Source organism: Cebus imitator, unplaced genomic scaffold, assembly GCF_001604975.1.
Source record: "Cebus imitator isolate Cc_AM_T3 unplaced genomic scaffold, Cebus_imitator-1.0 Scaffold3, whole genome shotgun sequence".
Taxonomy (NCBI): domain Eukaryota; kingdom Metazoa; phylum Chordata; class Mammalia; order Primates; family Cebidae; genus Cebus; species Cebus imitator.
The window spans coordinates 13222578-13236411 of NW_016107318.1; positions in this window are offsets into that span (position 1 = coordinate 13222578).

Genomic DNA, 13834 nt, shown 5'->3' on the forward strand with positions numbered 1-13834 from the left:
AGTGTCTTTTTGAAGTATTGTCTCCTCTTATTCTACACAACAAGGACCCATTTCTGGATTGTGCTTTGACATGCAATGAAAAGTGGATTTTCTATGACAACCGACAATAACTAGCTCAGTGGTTGGACTGAGAAGATGCTCCAAAGCATTTCCCAAAGCCAAACTTGCACCAAAAAAAGGTGGCGGTCACTGTTTGGTGGTCTGTTGTCACTCTGATCCACTACATGTTTCTGAATCCCAGCAAAACCATTACATCTGAGAAGTACGTTCAACAAATCAATGAGATGCACCAAAATGCAGCGCCTACAGCCAGCATTGGTCAACAGAAAGGGCCCGATTCTTCACGACAATGCCGAGCTGCACATCATACAGCCACCACTTCAACAGTTGAACAAATTGGGCTACAAAGCTTTGTCTCATCTGCCATATTCACCTAACCTCTTACCAACTGACTACCACTTCTTCAAGCATCTTAACAACTTATTGCAGGGAAAATGCTTCCACAAACAGCAGGATGCATAAAATGTTTTCCAAGAGTTTGTCAAATCCTGAAGCACAGATTTTTATGCTACAGGAAAAAACATACTTTTTCTTGTTGGAAAAAAATGTGTTGATTGTAATCGTTCCTATTTTGATGAATAAAGATGCATTTGAGTCTAGTTATAATGATTCAAAATTCACAGTCCGAAAATGTGATTACATTTGCACCAACCTAATATGATAAAGACCTGGTGGTTTGAGAGCATTTTAATAAGGGAGCTAACATAGTCTGCAGCTTCAAGAAAGACTTCCCTGAGAAGTTGATCAGAAGCTAGACATGAAGAATGATTATGTTTATAGGGGAAAAGTTGTTCTTGTCCTCATTTTACACATCAGGGACAAAACAAATGCTTAGTATTACATGACTAGTTCATGGCAGAGCAGATACTTGAGCTGTGTTTGTCTGGGTCTAGTTTCTCTGATCTTTCCACTATGCTAAGCATGTAAAGGTGCCATAGAAGACAAAATAATGAGAGATATGCCCCCCCCTTTTTTTTTGAGATGGAGTCTTGCTCTGTTACCAGGCTGGAGGGCAATGGCACAATCTTGGCTCACTGCAACCACCGCTTCCTGGGTTCAAGGAATTCTCCTGCCTCAGCCTCCTGAGTAGACGGGATTACAGGCACACACCACCATGCCCAGCTAATTTTTGTATTTTTAATAGAGATGGAGTTTCACCATGTTGGTCAGGATGGTCTCGATCTCTTGATCTTGTGATCTACCCACCTCAGCCTCCCAAAGTGCTGGAATTATAGGCATGAGCCACAGTGCCTGGCCATGCCCTATTTTAAAGAGCTTTAGAGATCATAAAACTAACATACATGAAACAAACAAAAATAGTTCTAATGTTATTTTCCAATTCTTTTGGGATTACAGACTGAAATAGTCAATGCTGGCCCAGAACTGGGACGTGCCTCAGCGGATCCAGAAAGAGTGAAAAGAGGAATGAATGCATTTATTCTGGGATCAGGAATTCTATTCTGTAGATGTTTAGGTACTACTACTCAATTGGCTACTAATCCACTGAATGCTACTTTTATCCAGCCAGTGTTTCTGCATCCGGTCCATCAGCCCATCATAAGAATCTGTCAAATGCCTTGCTGAAATGCAGATAAATGTCATATTCCTTTATGTGAACCTGCTTCACTATCCCTGCCAGTGCTACGGGAACTCTATGAGAACAAGAAAAGTCAACCATTAAGGTCAAGCAACTGAGCAAACAAAGATGTGTTCCTCTAAGGCTGTTTGTCAACAGTGTTGTTAAAATGTTGGCCTTGTCACAACTAACCAAGTGTGGTCTAGCAAGAAGACACATAGGACTGGATACAGTGGCACCGTGAATTCCCATATGAGCTCTGTCACTACTAGCTCAATCATTTATTGGACTCATTCTTCTCACTAACACAGGAACGGGTGAGGAAATCAATCAGTGAATTTTATTCATCTGATCAGCCAACATTTACTGGGAACATACTCACAGTCAGACATTGACAGTTATTGAGGATACAGAGCAGAATAAGTCAAGGGCCTTTCTCTTGAGGGACTCATATATTCTAGCAAGAAGAGCAGACATGAAGCAGAGAATTGTCTGTGAAAAGCTAAATTTATGGAGAAAGAACATCATTGATTCTGCGTAAAAGAATCAGAAAACCTTTTATACAGGGGATAACATTTACCAGGTCGTAATCAAAGAACATGAGTCTGAAAGTGGGTGGAGGGTGCATAGAGGGCTATAAGTACATTCCAGGCAGAGCACACAGTGAGCAGAGGTGTGAAAGCCTGATAGGCCTTTGCCATACTCAAGAAATGGTGAGAAGATTGGTGTGGCTGGAATGAGTTGGGGTTGTGGTAACTTTCTACAGACATAGTTGGAGGGGAAGGCTGTGCTAATATTGTCAAATACCATGCTAAAGTGTTCATATCCGATACGGTTTGGCTTTGTGTCCCCACCCAAATCAAGGAGTATTGGAGATTTTTAGGGCAGAAATTACATATTAAGATTATATTAACTTTGACAATGAGATTCCCATATGTTTGAAACAATCCAAATATAATCAATAACTCATCAAACTGGCATAGAATAACAAAAGAACTTCACTGTTCTACCACTTATTAGCAACGTGAGCTTGAGTAATTAACTTAGCCTCTCTGTAAGGCTTCTTAAGCATAAAAAGTGTATAACAGTAACAGTAGTTCACATTTCATCTATGCCTAGAATTGATGGTTTCCATAAATAGTAGTTGTGCTGGTTTTCTAAATCGAAAGCTAATATTATGATTCATGGGCATCTGCTTTGTATTATTAATATCAATAACACCAATAATAATAATAGTTATGTTTATTGGGGGCCTACTATATGCCAGGTAACATTTACTTTATTAATATTTTAATTTTATAATGTCTTTAAGGGACACATATTGTAATTCCTATTTTATAAATGAGGAAAACGAGGTTCAGAGACACTAAATAACTTGGCCCACAGACAACAGAGTCAGTATTTAGTGAAGCCTGAAATGAAATGTTTGAAATGAATGTATTTGTTCCATTCTACCATGCTGTTTCTTGGCTTAGATAAATGATATATTCCTACAATTACCTGAGCCAAAGATATTTTTGAGGCCATAGTTTAATTAGAAGACAGGAATGCTGTGAGGGCTAAAGCTAATGCTATCTTTTCTTCGTTTACTTGCTGCTCTACGGACCAGTAAAAAGGCAAAGATTCTTTACCATAAAAGTTGGTTCATACCTTATCCTGACCTGTTTACCTCCTGATCAGAGGTTCAGTGTCCATATTTCTACGCATTTTTCCTCTTTTATGCAGCAAGCACACAGCACAAATCTAGCACCTTGGACCATGTCGTGTTTTGGGTGAATATAAAAAACTTACAACCCTCTACCCGCTTCAGATGCCTTCTGTTGAAACTTGATATTCAGGCACACATGAGAATATCTGTCCATGTTTGGAAAGGGTCAGGAAAGAAATTCTTCTGCAACCCCTCTTACTGAGACTTATAACTATATACCCTGAAATGTTAGGTTCCTGAGCTATGAAAAATGCCCATTTCCTCATCATTTCAGAATTATTTCTAACAAGAATTCTCAGTAGGAACATTCAGAGAGGAATAAAGAGAGTGAGCCACTGGATTAAGTTGTTATGAATATCCCATACTGAATTCACAAAAATTAGTGTCAGGAAGATGGACCAAGAACTCCAAACTTGTGTCTTTCAGGTGGTGCTCATTTGTCAAGTGGCAATGTGGCAGAGTGGTGACAGGACCACTGAGCATTGTGGTTAAAGGCACTGGTCTGAAGTGAGACAGGATTTAATTTCTTACTCTTTTTTTTTTTTTAACTGCATGATCTGGGGCCAGTTATTTAACTTTATTAAATTAATTTTCAATTTCTTTATTTTAAATTGGAAGAATACTTACTTTGCATGGTTGTTATAAAACTAAATGAAACAGGAGATATAAAGTGCCTAGAATAGTGCCTGAAACCAGAAGGTACCCAACAAGTGGACACATCCTGCTCTAATTATTACATAATAATTACGTATCTTCTCTGACTGCAGTGTTCAGATTTATTCGAAGAGTGGGCAGATCTCCATTCCACAAGCTGCTGCTGTGAAGGCAGACACAACTTAATGATGTGAAAGTATTATTTATGAAAGACAAATATAACGTGAGTTATCCATTGTTTTCCTTTTGAATTATTTATGAAGTGTTTGATAATAGGAATTCAGATCAGTCCGAATAAAAGCTGTGAGTTGATGTTTGCTGCATCGTACTTAAAAAAATTGAGTAGCTTGAGAAAACATTATTTCACAAATTGCATTCTCACTTAATGATTTAATCACTAAGGATACATGTTAACAGTCACTCTAAATAAGCTCTTGAAAGAAAAATATACTGCTACTCACTATCCACCCAACAATCTGTAGCTTGGCTTTTTGGAAGTAAGTGATAATCTGGGGGAAAAATAAATCAACTTGTAACAAAAGCCCAGGAAACATGGAAAAGGAAAAGAAAAAAGCCTCATGTAATGAACCGAAAGTAGGGACCAAAATATAGAGAGGATTCCCCTTCTTAGATGTCCATAACTAACACCCTTAAGAAAAAATACTGTCAGGGAAACTACGAGCAGATTTATTTCAAATTTAGCAAATATCATAGACTTTTATCTACCATTAACCCCACTACACAAAAGGTAATTAAGACCCAGAAATACTAAATAACTTGCTTAAGGCTATGCAACTAAAAATGGTGAAGAGGAAACTCTAAAGAAAGCCTCAACTATGATTTTCTTTTTTTTTTTTTTTAATTTTTATTTTGGTACACTGCTGCTTTTATTAGGCCTACACAGGAGCTGGCATTTAGCATCATTTCCATTCTAACTGGAGAAGGAAATTTAAACAGGAATAATATTACCTATTAGTTCATAATTCCCATAAATTATATCAATATTCTTAGATAATTTTCTAAGATTCTGACCTCCTTGAAAAGGGGAATTGTGGCAGAAAGTATTTCTCCACTGTGTGTTAATAATAGCCACCTGACCCTACCAACAAAGCATTGAATTTCTTCAGAGGGTGGGTTGCAAGTATCCAGGAGTAAGTGAGATCACAGTGAAGCTAGTAAAGGTTACATTGGACCTAGTCAGGGCCCCTTCCTGGCATGGCTACAATGAAACTAGCAGCCATGACTACACTGAAGCTAGTAGCCATGACTATAGTGAAGCTAGTCAGAGCCCCTCTATAGCATGGCTGCTTGCAAGGGCTCATGGGGGGCCCCAAACAAGTTGGTGTTTGAAATTTTGTATTCTTTTACTTAAAGAACCTTCAAGTTTTACAAAGACTGGATCCACGCATGTGCTTAGGAATGGTGGGCCCTTGTCCTAGATCTAAGAGACGAATCATGATTGATATAAACCATTTAGAGAAATATTATTTTTCTTTGCCAGTGGTTTGCTCTGGAGAAAGTCTGCTGACAGCTTCTGGAGATAACATTTCTTCAGGATAAAATTAAGAGCCATATAAAGAAAAGGCTTTTCATACCATCTACCTAAACATCACTCTCTCTTTTTTTTTCAACTTTATTGTGTAATGCCTTGAGCTATGTAAACTATCTTAAAACCACAAGAAAATGCCAAGAGACTAACACACAAGTTGACTGATCACCCTGATATAATTGGGTTGCTGGAACAATCCCAGGACTTTTCATCACCAAATTCCTTGTAAATAATTGATATAGCCATCACCATTTCTTATGAATATAAGCACAATTTGTTTGTTGTCCATTCACCATTTGATGTATGTTTGAGTGATTTCCAGCTTATGGCTACTATGAAAAAAAGCTGCTATAAGCTAGTTTGTGTAGGCCTATGTCTTAATTTCTGTCAGGTAAATAACTGCGGTAGAATCAATGGGCCCTTTGCTAAGTGTATGTTCAACTGTGTAAGAAACTATCAAACTGTTTCTCAAAGTGGTTGCACCATTTTGCATTCCAACAGCAGTATATGAGAGTTACAGTTGCTCCATTTCCTTGCCAATACTTACTATTGTTAGTCTTTTTAATATTAGCCATTCTGTGATATAATGGTGATATCACTCATTATGGTTTTAATTAACCTTTTTCTAATTACTAATGATGCTGAAATTTTTCTTGGGCTTATTTGCCCTTCCTATAACCCTCTAAATATTCAGGTTCTGTTTTTCTTAGAAACATAAAACTTGTTTACATATTCTGATTACAAATTCTTTTTTTTAAATTGTACTTTAGGTTCTGGGATACATGTGAAGATCATGCAGGATTGCTGCATAGGTACATACATGGCAAGGTGGTTTGCCGCCTTCATCCTCCCATCACCTATATCTGGTATTTTTCCCCACATTATCCCTCCCCAACCTCCCCATGCCCCACTGTCACTCCCCTAGCCCACCCCAACTGACCAAAGCATGTGTGATGCTTCCCTCCCTGTGTCCACTTATTCTCATTGTTCAACACCCACCTATGAGTGAGAACATGTGGTGTTTGGTTTTCTGTTCCTGCGTCAGTTTGCTGAGAATGATGGTTTCCAGATTCATTCATGTCCCTACAAAGGACACTAACTCATCATTTTTTATGGCTGCATAGTATTCCATGGTATATGTGTGCCACATTTTTATTATCCAGTCTATCATTCATGAACATTTGGGTTGGTTCCAAGTCTTTGCTATTGTAAACAGTGCCACAATGAACACATGTGTGCATGTGTCTTTATAATAGAACAATTTATAATCCTTTGGGTATATACCCAGTAATGGGATTGCTGGGTCAAATGGTATTTCTATTACTAGGTCTTTGAGGAATCACTGCACGTTATCCCCATCAAGCTACCAGTGACCTTCTTCACAGAACTGGAAAAAAGCACTTCAAACTTCATATGGAACCAAAAGAGAGGGCCTGCATAACCAAAACAATCCTAAGCAAAAAGAACAAAGCTAGAGGCATCACGCTGCCTGACTTCAAACTATACTGCAAAGCCAAAGTAATCAACACAGCATGGTACTGGTACCAAAATAGAGACATAGACCAATGGAACAGAACAGAGGCCTCAGAAGCAACACCACACATCTACAATCATCTGATCTTTGACAAACCTGAGTAAAAGGATTCCCTGTTTAATAAATGGTGTTAGGAAAACAAATTCTTTATTAGATATATGTTTTCCAAATATTTTCTCTCAATATAGATTTACCTTTTCATATTATTTTTGTCACTATCGATATTTATTTATTCATTCATTCATTTAATTTCAATTGTTCTTGGGGAACAGATGGTGTTTGGTTACATGGATAAATTATTTAGTGGTGATTTCTGAGATTTTGGTACACCCACCCAAGCAGTGTAAACTGAACCCAATGTTTAGTCCTTTATCCCTTATCCCCACTTCCACTCTTCCCCATGGTCCTCAGAGTCCCTTATATCATCCTTATGTCCTCAAAGCTTAGTTTCCACTTATAAATGAGAACATACAATGTTTGGTTTTTCATCCTGAGTTACTTCACTTGGAATAATGCTCTTCAAATTCAAGGTTGCTGCAAATATCATTATTTCATTCTTCTTTACAGCTGAGCAGTATTCATATATATACACATGAACACACACACATATATATAATACCAAATACAAATCAAAACCACAATGTTTTGAAATGCAAATCAAAACCACAATGAGATACCACCCTACTCCAGCAAGAATGGCCAAAAATTTAAAAATCAAAAAATGTTGGCAAGGATGTGGCGAAAAGGAATACTTTTACACTGCTGGTAAGAATGTAAACTAGTCCAACCACTATGTGGGTTTTACATTGCTGGTGGGAATGTAAACCAGTCCAACCTCTATGTCTTTTGAGAACAGACAATTCTCAAAAGGAGATAAATGGTCAATGAACTTATGAAAAAATATTCAACATCACTAATGATCAGGGAAGTGCAAATCAAACCACAGTGCAATACCATCTTACTCCCTCAAAGAATGGCCATAATTAAAAAATCATAAAATGTTGGCAAGGATGTGATGAAAAGGGAACACTTTTGCACTGCTGCTGAGAATGTAAACTAGTACAAACATTATGGAAAAAAGTGTGGAGATTCCTTAAAGACTAAAAGCAGAACTATCGTTTGACCTAGAAATCCCACTACTGGGTATCTACCTGAAGGAAAATAAGTTATTATATGAAAAAGACTCTTGCACATGTATGTTTACAGCAACACAACTCACAATTGCAGAAATATGGAACTAGTCTCAATGCCCATCAACAAGTGAGTAAAGAAATGTGATATACATACAGCACATATATCACATTATGTTATATAATATGTAATAAATATATATATATATAATATAATAATAGTCCATTGTATTATTCTTGTATCAGTCCTTTGTATCCTTTACATCCTCACAGCTTAGCTCCCACATATTGGTGAGAATATACGATGTTTGTTTTTTCATTCTTTAGTTACATCACTTAGAATAATAGTCTCGACTCTTATCCAGGTCACAGCATATGCTGTTCATTTCTTTTTATGGCTTGTGTAATATTCCATTTTATATATATATATATATATATATATATATATATATACACATATATATATATATATATATCTCACAGTATTTTTATCCACTCGTTGATTGATGGGCATTTGGGTTGGTTCCACTATTTTGCAATTGTGAATTGTGCTGCTATAAACATGGTTGTGCAAGTGTTTTTTTTTTTCATATAATTACTTATTTTTCTCTGGGTAGATACCCAGTAGTGGGATTTCTGGATCAAATGATAGTTCTACTTTTAGTTCTTTAAAGAATCTCCACACTTTTTTCCATAGTGTTTGTACCAGTTTACATTCCCAACAGCAGTGTAAAAGTGTTCCCTTTTCATCACATCCTTACCAATATTTTATGATTTTTAAATTATGGCCATTCTTTGTGGGAGTAAGATGGTATTACATTGTGCTTTTGATTCACACTTCCCTGATTATTAATGATGTTGAATATTTTTTCATATGTTTGTTGACCAGTTATCTATCTCCTTTTGAGAATTGTCTGTTCATGTCCTTAGGCCTCTTTTTGATGGGATTATTTGTGTGCTTTTTTTTTCTTGCTAATTTGTTTAAGTTCCTTGTAGATTGTGGATATTAGTCCTTCATCAGATGCATAGTTAGTGAATATTTTCCCCCAGTCTATGAGTTGTCTGTTTACTCTGCTGATTTTTTCTTTTGCTGTGCAGAAGCATTATTTTAGTTTAATTAAGTCCACTATTTATCTTTGTTTTTGTTATATTTGCTTTGGGGTTCTTGGTCATGAACTCTGCCTAAACCAATGTCTAGAAGAGCTTTTCTGATGTTACCTGCTGGAATTGTTCTCATTTCAGATATTAGATTTAAGTCTTTGATCCATCTTGAGATGATTTTTGTATAAGGTGAGAGAAGAGGTCCAGTTCTATTCTTCTACATGTGGCTTGTCAATTATCCCAGCATCGTTTGTTGAATAGGGTGTCCTTTCCCTACTTTTTGTTTGCTTTGTCAAAGATCAGTTGGCTATTGGCATTTGACATTATTTCTGGGTCCTCTATTTTGTTCCATTGGCCTATCTGCCTATTTTTATACTAGAATAATGCTGTGGGTAATTAAATCCTTGTAGTCAGTTAGTGTGGTGCCTTCAAATTTGTTCTTTGTGCTTAGTGTTGCTTTGGCTATGTGGGCTATTTTTTGGTTTCATATGAATTTCAAGATTCTTTTTTCTAGTTCTGTGAAAAATGATGATGGTACTCCTTTTGTCAGTATGGCCATTTTCACAATATTGATTCTTCTCATCCACCAGTATGAGATGTGGTTCTATTTGTGTCATCTATGATTTCTTTCAGTAGTGTTTTATAATTTTCCTTGTGGAGTTATTTCACCTCTTTGGTTAAATATATTCATAAGTATTTTAATTTATTTTATTTTTGCAACTGTTGTAAAAGGGATTGAGTTCTTGATTTGATTCTCAGTTTGGTCACTATTGGTGTATAGCAGTACTACTAATTTGTGTACATTGATTTTGTATTCTGAAACTTTACTGAATTCATTTATCAAATATAGAAACTTTTTGGATAAGTCTTTAGGGTTTCCTAGGTGTACGATCATGTCATGGTGAACAGTGACAGTTTGACTGTCTCCTTTACTGATTCTAATGCCCTTTATTTCTTTCTCTTGACTGGTTGCTCTGGCTAAGACTTCCAAAACTATGTTGAGTAGGAGTTGTGAAAGTGGGCATCCGTGTCTTGTTCCAGTTCTCAGGGGGAATGCTTTCAACTATATCTTCATTCAGTATAATGTTGGCTGTGGGATTTTCAAACATGGCTTTTATCACCTTAATATGTCTCTTCTATGCCAATTTTACTGAGGGTTTTAATCATAAAGGGATGCTGGATTTTGTTAAATGCTTTTTCTGCATCTATTGAGATGATCATATTATTTTGGTTTTTAACTCTGTTTACATGGCATATTACATTTATTGACTTGTATATGTTAAACCAACCTTGCATCCCTGAAATGAAACCCACTTGATTATAGTTTATTATCTGTTTTATATGCCATTGGATTCAGTTAGCTAGTATTTTGTTGAAAATTTTTGCCTCTATGTTCATCAGAGATATTGGTCTGTAGGTTTCTTTTTTTGTTATGTCCTTTCCTGGTTTCAGCATTGGGATAATACTGGCTACACAGAATGATTTAGGGAGAATCCCCTCTTTCTCTATCTTTTGGAATTGCTTCAATCAGTTTGGACTAATTCTTTTTGAATGTCTTAGAGAACTCAGCTGAGAACCTGGACTTTTTTTGTTGGAAATTTTTTTAAATTACTGTTTTAATTTCACTAACTTGTTATTGGTCTGTTTGGACTGTCTATTATTTCCTGGTTTAATCTAGAAGGGTTGTATATTTCCAATAATGTATCCATTCTCTAGGTTTTCTAGTTTGTGCACATAAAGGTGTTCATAATAGCCTTGAATGATCTTTTGTATTTCTGTGGTATCAGTTGTCATATCTCCCAGTCAGTTTTTAATTGGGCTTATTTTCTTGGTTAATCTCACTAATGGTCTAACTATTTTGTTTAATTTTTCAAAAAGCTAGCTTTTTATTTCATTTGTCTTGTGTGTGTGTGTGTGTGTGTGTATGTGTGTGTGTGTGTGTGTTTGTTTTGCTTCAGTTTCATTTATTTCTGCTTTTATCTTTGTTATGTCTTTTCTTTCTTGGGTTTGGGTTTGATTTGTTCTTGTTTCTCTAGTTCTTTGTGATGTAAGCTTAGATTATCTATCTGTGCTTTTTCAGACTTTTTGATGTAGGCATTTGTTACCATGAACATTCCTCTTAGTACTGCTTTTGCTGTATCCCAGATGTTGTGATAGTTGTGTCACTATTATCGTTCAGCTTAAAGAATTTTTAAATTTCCATCTTCATTTTATTATTGACCTAGAGATTATTCAGGAGCATATTATTTAATTTGCATGAATTTGTACTGTTTAGAGGTTTCCTTTTGGAAATAATTTCTAATTTTATTTCACTGTGGTCTGAGAGAGTACCTGATATAATTTTGATTTTCTTATATTTATTGAGGCTTGTTTTGTGGTCTATCATATGATTTACCTTAGAGAATGTTCCATGTATTAATAAACAGAATGCACATTTTGCAGTTGTTGGGTAGAATATTCTGTAAATATCTGTTAAGTTCATTTGTTGTAGAGTATAGTTTAAATCTATTGTTTCTTTGTTGACTTTCTATCTTGATCACCTGTCCAGTGCTATCAGTTCAGTGGAGTCCTGAGGCCCACCACTATTATTGTGTTGCCATCTATCACATTTCTTAGTTCTAGTAGTAATTGTTTTATACATTTGAGAGCTCTAGTGTTAGTCACACATATATTTAGGACTGTGATATTTTCCTGTTGGACTAATTGTTTTATAATTATATAATGTCCAATTTTTTCTTTTATAACTGTTGTTACTCTAAAGCTTGTTTTGTCTGATATAAAAATAGCTACTCCTGCTTGCCCCTGATTTCCATTTGCATGAAATATCCTTTTTCCACACCCTTATCTTAAGTTTATGCGAGTCCTTATGTGTTAGGTGAGTCTCTTAAAGACAGCAGATGCTTGGTTGGTGAATTTTTAGCCATTCTGCCATTCTGTATCTTCTATGTGAAACATTTTATCTATTTACGTCCTATGTTAATATTGAGATGTGAGGTACTGTTCTCTTTATCATGCTACTTGTTGCCTGAATACTGTGTTTTTTTTTTTTTTTCATTGTGTTATTGTTTTATAGGCTCTGTGAGATTCGTGCTTTAAGGAGATTTTATTTTGGTACATTTTGAGGTTTTGTTTCAAGACTTTGCATTCCTTTTAGTCTTTTTTCAAAGTGCTAACTTGGTGGGGGTGAATTCTCTCAGTAATTGTCTAAGAAACACGTAATCTCTCTTTCACTTACAAAGCTTAGTTTCTCTGGATACAAAATTCTTGGCAAAACTAAATAATTATTTTGTTTAAGGAGGCTAAAGATAGGACCCTAATCTCTTCCTGATTGTAGAGTTTCTACTGAGAATTTGCTGTTAATCTGACAAGTTTTCCTTTATAGATTCACTGATGCTTTTACCTCACAGCTCACAAGATTCTTTTATTTGTCCTAACTTTAGATGATAACCTGATGACTATGTGCCTAGCTGATTATCTTTTTGCAACAAATTTTCCTGGGTGTTCTTTGAGCTTCTTGTATTTGGATGTCTAGATCTCTAGCAAGACCAGAGATGTTTTCCTCAATTTTATTCCCTCAAATATATTTTCTAAACTTTTAGATTTCTCTTTTTCCTCAGGAACACCAATAATTCTTATCTTTGGTCAGTTAACATAATTCCAAACTTTTTGGAGGCCTTGTTCATTTTTTTTAAATTCCTCTTTCTTTGTCTTAGTTGAGGTTAATTCGAAATCATTTTCTTCAAACTTTGACATTGTTTATTCTACTTGTTCAATTCTATTGTTGAAACTTTCCAGGGTATGTTGCATTTATCAGTGTATCTTTTATTTTTAGAAGTTGTGATTGTTTTTACTTTATGATATGTATTCTTCTAGAGACTTTTTCATCAATATTCTGTATTTGTTTTTAATTTCTTTAAGTTGGTTTTCACCTTTCTCTGTTACCTCCTTGAGTAGCTTAATAAGGCACCTTCTAAATTCTATATCTGGCACTTCAGAGACTTTGTCTAGGTTTTTATCCATTGCTGGAGAGCTAGTGTGATATTTTGGCTGTGTTATACAATCTTGATTTGTCATATTACAAGAATTACTTTTCTGGTTCTTTCTCATTTGAGTAGACTGTTTCAGTAGAAATATCTGGAATGTAACAGGGGCTATTTAGACTTTTTTGTCCCACAGGGTGATCTCTTGATGTGGTGCTTTCCCGCCTACTCTAGGGATGGGGTTTCTTGGGAGCCAGACTACAGTGATTTTTTTTCCCCATTTATATATTTTATTGCATTTTAGGTTTTGGGGTACATGTGAAGAACATGCAAGATTGTTGCATAGGTACACATGTGACCCCACCGTCCCTCCCTATTTCCCCCCAACTGACCCCAGTGCATAGTGCTCCCCTCCCTGTGTCAATGTGTTCTCACTGTTCAACAAAGTGAGAACACGCAGTGTTTGATCTTCTGCTCTTCTGTCAGTTTGCTGAGAATGATGGTTTCCAGGTTCATCCATGTCCCTACAAAGGACACAAACT